Source organism: Hibiscus syriacus, unplaced genomic scaffold (assembly GCF_006381635.1).
Source record: "Hibiscus syriacus cultivar Baekdansim isolate YM2019G1 unplaced genomic scaffold, ASM638163v2 tig00111101_pilon, whole genome shotgun sequence".
NCBI lineage: Eukaryota > Viridiplantae > Streptophyta > Magnoliopsida > Malvales > Malvaceae > Hibiscus > Hibiscus syriacus.
The window spans coordinates 631,014-636,979 of NW_024062986.1; the positions used below are offsets into that span (position 1 = coordinate 631,014).

Consider the following 5,966-nt stretch of genomic DNA (forward strand, 5'->3'; position numbering starts at 1 on the left):
ATGTACGTTAGTATAATATAAATACATAAATTATATGGACAAAAAAATATAAATACATAAATTATCTAATATATATTTAAATATCTAAAAAATGTCAAATTTTAATATATTTCTGCTTTGAACTAGTTAGTAGCTTTATTTATTTTCATATTAAAAAAAAGTAAATTACTAGTTTTTTTTAAATTATTCTATTTTTTATATTTTTGAAAAAAAGTTATAAATTTCATCTTGCAAGGCCATAACTATACCAAGTGTCATTTAAAAAAGGTGAATTACATGTTTAGTATCTTAACTATTATTTTTATTTCATTTTGGTTACTTAATTTTTTTTTCAAAATTATTAGTAACGTTATATTTTAATTTTATTTAGTCAACTATTGTTAAAAAGAGTAACAGAACTACCGATGTAACATTTTTCTATTTTTTCAATCATGATGTGATATTACCTTATGCTAACACGTCAGCAACATCGTCGTTAATTCTTGAACGACAGGTGACCAAAATGAAATCAGAACTAATCTTGGGTATGATTTTGAAACAAAATAGTTGGATGACTAAAATGGAAAAAATGATTGCTAAAGTACTAAACATATAATTTACCATTAAAATGATTATTAAAATTTTAAAACTATTTAGATTTTTATTTGTTTTAATTTTAAAAAACCACGATATCAAGTATTTAATGATTTTTAATTTACAAAACCACGATATGCTATATAACAATAAGTTTTAGAAAATATTAAAATTTAATGATTACAGTTAGAGAAAGTGTTTAATTGATTTAATTTAAAAATTCAATTAATTTAATTTTTTAATTTAAAAGTTGAATTAAGTGTAAAAGAAAAACTTAATTGACTTTTTTAAAACTATACCGTATCACTGTACGCGATATCAAGTATAAAATAACAAATGCAATTCCTTCCAAAATGGAAAAGCAAAACGATTCGTTCCTAATATATATTTTTTATTTTCTTTCTGATTCTTAATGTTTCGTATTGACTAATTCAGACCGAACAGCTAATTTTGGTGAACGGGTCTCCTAGCAAAAATTTTATGCATACACAAAAAATCAAACTTAAGACATACTTAAACGATATCAAACTTTTTACCACTTGAATTAACTCCGATGATATTAGTCCCTAATATTGAAGAAAGAAAAATTGCCATTTAGTTTACCGGAGCCCGTAGTAAACGACTTGGGCCTATTCACGACAACCATAAAGCCTCTTCCGGTCATTTAAAACCCATCAACGAAGCCTTCAATTACAGGGCCCAATCCTCAGATCTCCAGGGTTTTTACTTCATTGCTCCCTATAAATCACCGCAATGCTTATCGCCTTCTCGTGTCTATGAGATATGTAGGGTTTATCATTTGTTTTCTCTAATAATCGTATTTGATTTGTGTAGCTAACCCCCAATGAGGAAGACATCCCATAGATAGGAAGTGCCGTATGACACTTTAATCAGCAACGGCAGCAAGTTATGGAAAATCCCCGTTTTCCCATCCGCCAATGTCAGCCCTCTGATTCGTGTTCTTAGGTTGCTCGATCATTGGCCGGGAATACACGCGGGGGTTTTCCTCGAAAGCCTGTTACGTTGTGTGGGTGATTTGAAACGGGTCTCTGAGGGGTACGCTTTCGATATTTGAATATCATTTTTTTTTCTAATTTGGAATCATTTTGTTAGGTCCGACCACGTCGCCGGTAGCAAAAATGAAAAAAGCGGTGACCGGCGATGCTTTGATTGGACCGAAATAAATCTAATATTTCGCCTTTTGATAGGAACCTGTGGGTCTGAACTTTTGTGATCTACGGAGCCGTTTTCGGCGATTACATTTGCATTTTTGACATGATTGTTAGGAAATGGACTCTGTAGCCAATGATGATTTCTTAATTTATAGTTGGAATTACCGACCGAATTATTACATTTTTTATGTCAATTTTATTTCTGATGCTCTCGATTTTGTTTTAAACATAAAATTATATATTTTTTAAGACGTAGTCACGAATCTATGGTTTTAGAGGCTTATGATGATTAAGAATTGCCTACATTGTCAGATATTAAACCAATGATGACAATGGAAATAACCAATCTTATCTGAGGCTGAAAGTTGCTACTCGTAATTTACTTGTGACGATGGAACAATGTCAGCCATTGTTGTTTGTAACGTGGTTTATAAAGTGACATCGAAAGAGATCATTCAAAGACTTTAAACCGATAAGGACTATATTATTTGCTATTGGTTATCTTTAGGAACAATCTCTACTTTTAAAATTACAACGCTAAACTAATTATCTGAAAAATAGATTAAATTTTAAGGTGAGCACTTGTCCGATGAGATCAAGCTTTTAAAGGAAACAATCCTTAGTGGGTAGTGCGAAAGGCATAATTTCTGGAATAGAAATCCCAACGAGGAGATGCCTGGAAGGAAGGACGTACATGATGCATACACATCTGCCGAACAAACGCAATTATCTTTTCTTTTAATGTGTTCAGGTATCGGGAAAAAGATAACATTTCTTTTCTGAAGAAAAAATCATTATGGTCCTCTCAGCATGGAGTTTGATTATGTTCTGAAAACTTCCTGCTGTTAGCTGACCTGACCTTGTGAGAGAGAGATGACTGTGTTTTATGAAACTATAATATGTATGATGTAAATTTTCTTCAATTCTATATATAAATATATTTGTATGAAAAAGTTAAATCCTAAAATTATTAATTAAATTTAATAATTTAAATTATTTTATTTTTAATACAATAGTTAAAGATAAAATGAAATAAAAAGTTAATTTAAAATATTAAAATCTTGTATAAATATAAGCATAGAAACGAATGAAACGTAACTAAACAGTAGAAGCCCATTAAAATTTTGGCGGTATAGTTTTTTAAAACAAATTAATTTTTTAGATGATGTTTTGTTTGCTGAAAGATCATTTACCCGTGAAAATTATTGATTCTTTAATTGTGTTTATAAGATGTTTGGTTTGCAGATAAAATTATTATAAGATAATAATTTATTATCAACGGTAATACTTTTTGCTTAAAATAATGAGAATGTTATTATCTCCAAATTACTAGGTACTGCATAATTTCATTCAAATATTGTAATTTAGTATTAAAGTTTACCTTGTAGAAAGCAACATATATCAAAATTATATTTGGTATACTTTTAATATTCCTCCAATTAAACATTGTCGTCTTGCATTCTTATTAAACAAATCAAGGTAATACAACAATTCCATTACTTATTTAGTGATGTTAAATTCTGTTAATCTTTTTTGTAAACGAAATCTTATATTCTATGAACCAAATACCATTTAAGATTAGTACGACCAATATTGATAGAATCATCTACCATGGCTGCAAGAAGTGTAGAGACGTAGGAATAGATATAGCCAAGTTTAGATCTGATCAATTTTAATCTGATTCAATCTTATATAATCAATTTTTTTATTTAAAATTTCAGATTATGTGAGTCTTTGAGAAGGATAAATAAAGTTTGAATTAGATTCGAGTTTAGGTTAAAAGATCTCTGATCTACCCGACTTAAAATAATTTACTATATCTTATGCTTAGACAATATGAATTACATTTTTAATTTTATTTCCTTTTCTTTTTTCATTCTTCACTCCATGTTACTCAAGTCTCTCATCTCTCTTTACTCTAAATTTCAGAAATTCAAATTTTAACCAAATTTCAGAAATTCATATTTTTAGTTGACAACCGCACTAACTGTCGTCGTCAGGAATTGTTGAACTAAAATTTTCCGATCAAGTTTTCTAATTTCCGAATATGATGTTCGTTTCTTCGAACAAATATTCTGATATCTACAAACTGAATTATTTGATTCTTTATTTTTTAATATATTTACTTCACTTTCAAATTAAATTAAAATTATATTATATTATTTTCCTCAATAACAATAACCTCTTCATCGTTAAGATTATCATTAACATTTTCAATGGTAGACAAATAAAAAAAAAATCCTTTTTAGATATAGAGTTGGTGTAATTGTTGAGTTTTATGGCAATGAACTTGTGGTGTTACTACAGAAAAGCATACTGGACGCATTTAATTGGTGAAAAATTAAATTAAATTGTGCTACTTTAAAATTATAATTAAACTTGTAATTGAAATTATTAAGATCCAAAAAAAGACAATAATGAATCAATTTTCAAATATAATTACGATAAGGAAAAAAATACAAGAATTATCGTCTACGACCCATTAATCATCATATTCATCGTTGTTTTGAATATTAATAAACCTCATGCAAAAACTGATTAAGAGAAGAAAAAAAAAATCCAAAACTTGGATTAGATTAGCCGAAGATATGTGCAATTGGCATGCCCCGAGTCCCACAAAGATTTATCATTTATGTAGGTGGAAAAAACCTGTTGAGATTGAAAGGCAAAGTGTATTCCTCATTCCGATTATCTCCTCTGAATGTCTGAACTTCACCCACCATGCCATCCCTCTATCTTTCTTCGATTTCTCCACCTCTATCGTATTGTCCAGGAACACCGCCACCATCAGTCCCACGGTCGCCGGCGACAAGAATACCGTATTCATGAATGCATTGAACTGCAAAATCACACGCACTTGCTTCAACATTTTGTGAACAATATCAACGCGACAATTTTAGAAGCTTACCCATCCAGCATTCGTGTGAACGAGGCCCCGATGGGACGGATTCCAATATTCGTTGAAGAATTGTGGGATGGAAATCCCCAGGAAGAGTGACAGCCCTGTTATTATTAGGTTTCTCATGCAGTTCATGTTTGTGAATTGCAGAAAGGACAATCCTACTGAACCTGGAATCAACCAAGCAACAATTTTTTCATCTAGGTTCGAAAAACATGAGAGAAAAATACAACTTTGGGTTTGAGTTATTCGTACCGACAAGGCCGAAAAGTACACAATTAAGTGCTGCAAAGATTGGGAATGGTATGGATGCAAACACTGCACCAAATTTTCCTGCAAAATACATTGACACGACAGTATAATAGTTATGATCATCCAAATATGTGAAAATTTAAAAAAGAATATTGAGCATATAACATGTATGGATGTATTAAGTAAGATTGAAGTACCCAATATAGAGAAAAACATCATGAAGGCAGCAGATATCTGAACCACTCTGCGACTTCCAACACGGCTTAGTCCGAGGAGTCCAACATTTTCCCTGAAGCATATAACCATGATATCTATCTTTTTTTTGATAAGAATAACCATGATATCTATCAACATGGAGAAGAATACAACACAAGCAGCATGCAACAATGGCTGGTCTGAAAGTATGCATCTTACACAGAAACTGTAGAACCAGTGACCGTTCCGAATAGACCATCAAGCATGATGCCAATCCCCTGCAAGATTATGAAAACCAACCAGCTCAAAAGAAATATCTTTCAATCGGCTGCCAATCCGCTGCTGGTTCTAATAGTAAGGCAAAGACTCTTTAAAAATGAGGGCTTAGGTTCAAGTTCTATAACGCCTGAGTTTGATCTAGCTTGGTCTGATTGTTACCTGTTCGGATTTTTTACTTCTCTCTCTCTCTCTCTCTCTCTCATATATATATATATATATATATATATATATTCATCAGCTACTTGTACTTGTTGGATTGATCAAAGAAAGGAAAGAGCAAAAAAAGAAAAATAGTGATAGTAATGTTAAACCATCCCACCTGCCAGCCAACCACGGCTTAATACGTAAGCTGGAGGCGGAGTTGCAATAGCCAATCGAGATGCCGCCTTGTAAGCTCCGGTGGACTATATCATCACAGGTAACGTTAAGAAGCAATTTCATCAATGCAGAAATTATTCAGTCTGAACTTTAAGTGGATGTACCTCGACATAGACACGAGAACCGCAGATCATAGCAAAGGAATGTCCAGCTGAAATGTAGGGGGTCCCCATTGAAGAGGATAAGGGAACTTGAACCTGAAGCATTGAACATGAATG

At 31.6% G+C, this 5,966-nt stretch overlaps 2 non-coding genes and 1 pseudogene across 2 annotated transcripts; 2 read left to right on the forward strand and 1 right to left on the reverse strand.

Annotated features, from left to right (window-relative positions):
• Positions 1-1,412: 1,412 nt before the first annotated feature.
• On the forward strand, positions 1,413-1,477 carry LOC120153647. The gene has a single exon (XR_005518809.1). It is a non-coding gene; the product is annotated as a small nucleolar RNA U49 (small nucleolar RNA).
• Positions 1,478-1,685: 208 nt separating this feature from the next.
• On the forward strand, positions 1,686-1,837 carry LOC120153646. The gene has a single exon (XR_005518808.1). It is a non-coding gene; the product is annotated as a small nucleolar RNA snoR2/U65 (small nucleolar RNA).
• Positions 1,838-4,375: 2,538 nt separating this feature from the next.
• LOC120153599 lies at positions 4,376-5,736 on the reverse strand (annotated as a pseudogene).
• Positions 5,737-5,966: the final 230 nt, after the last annotated feature.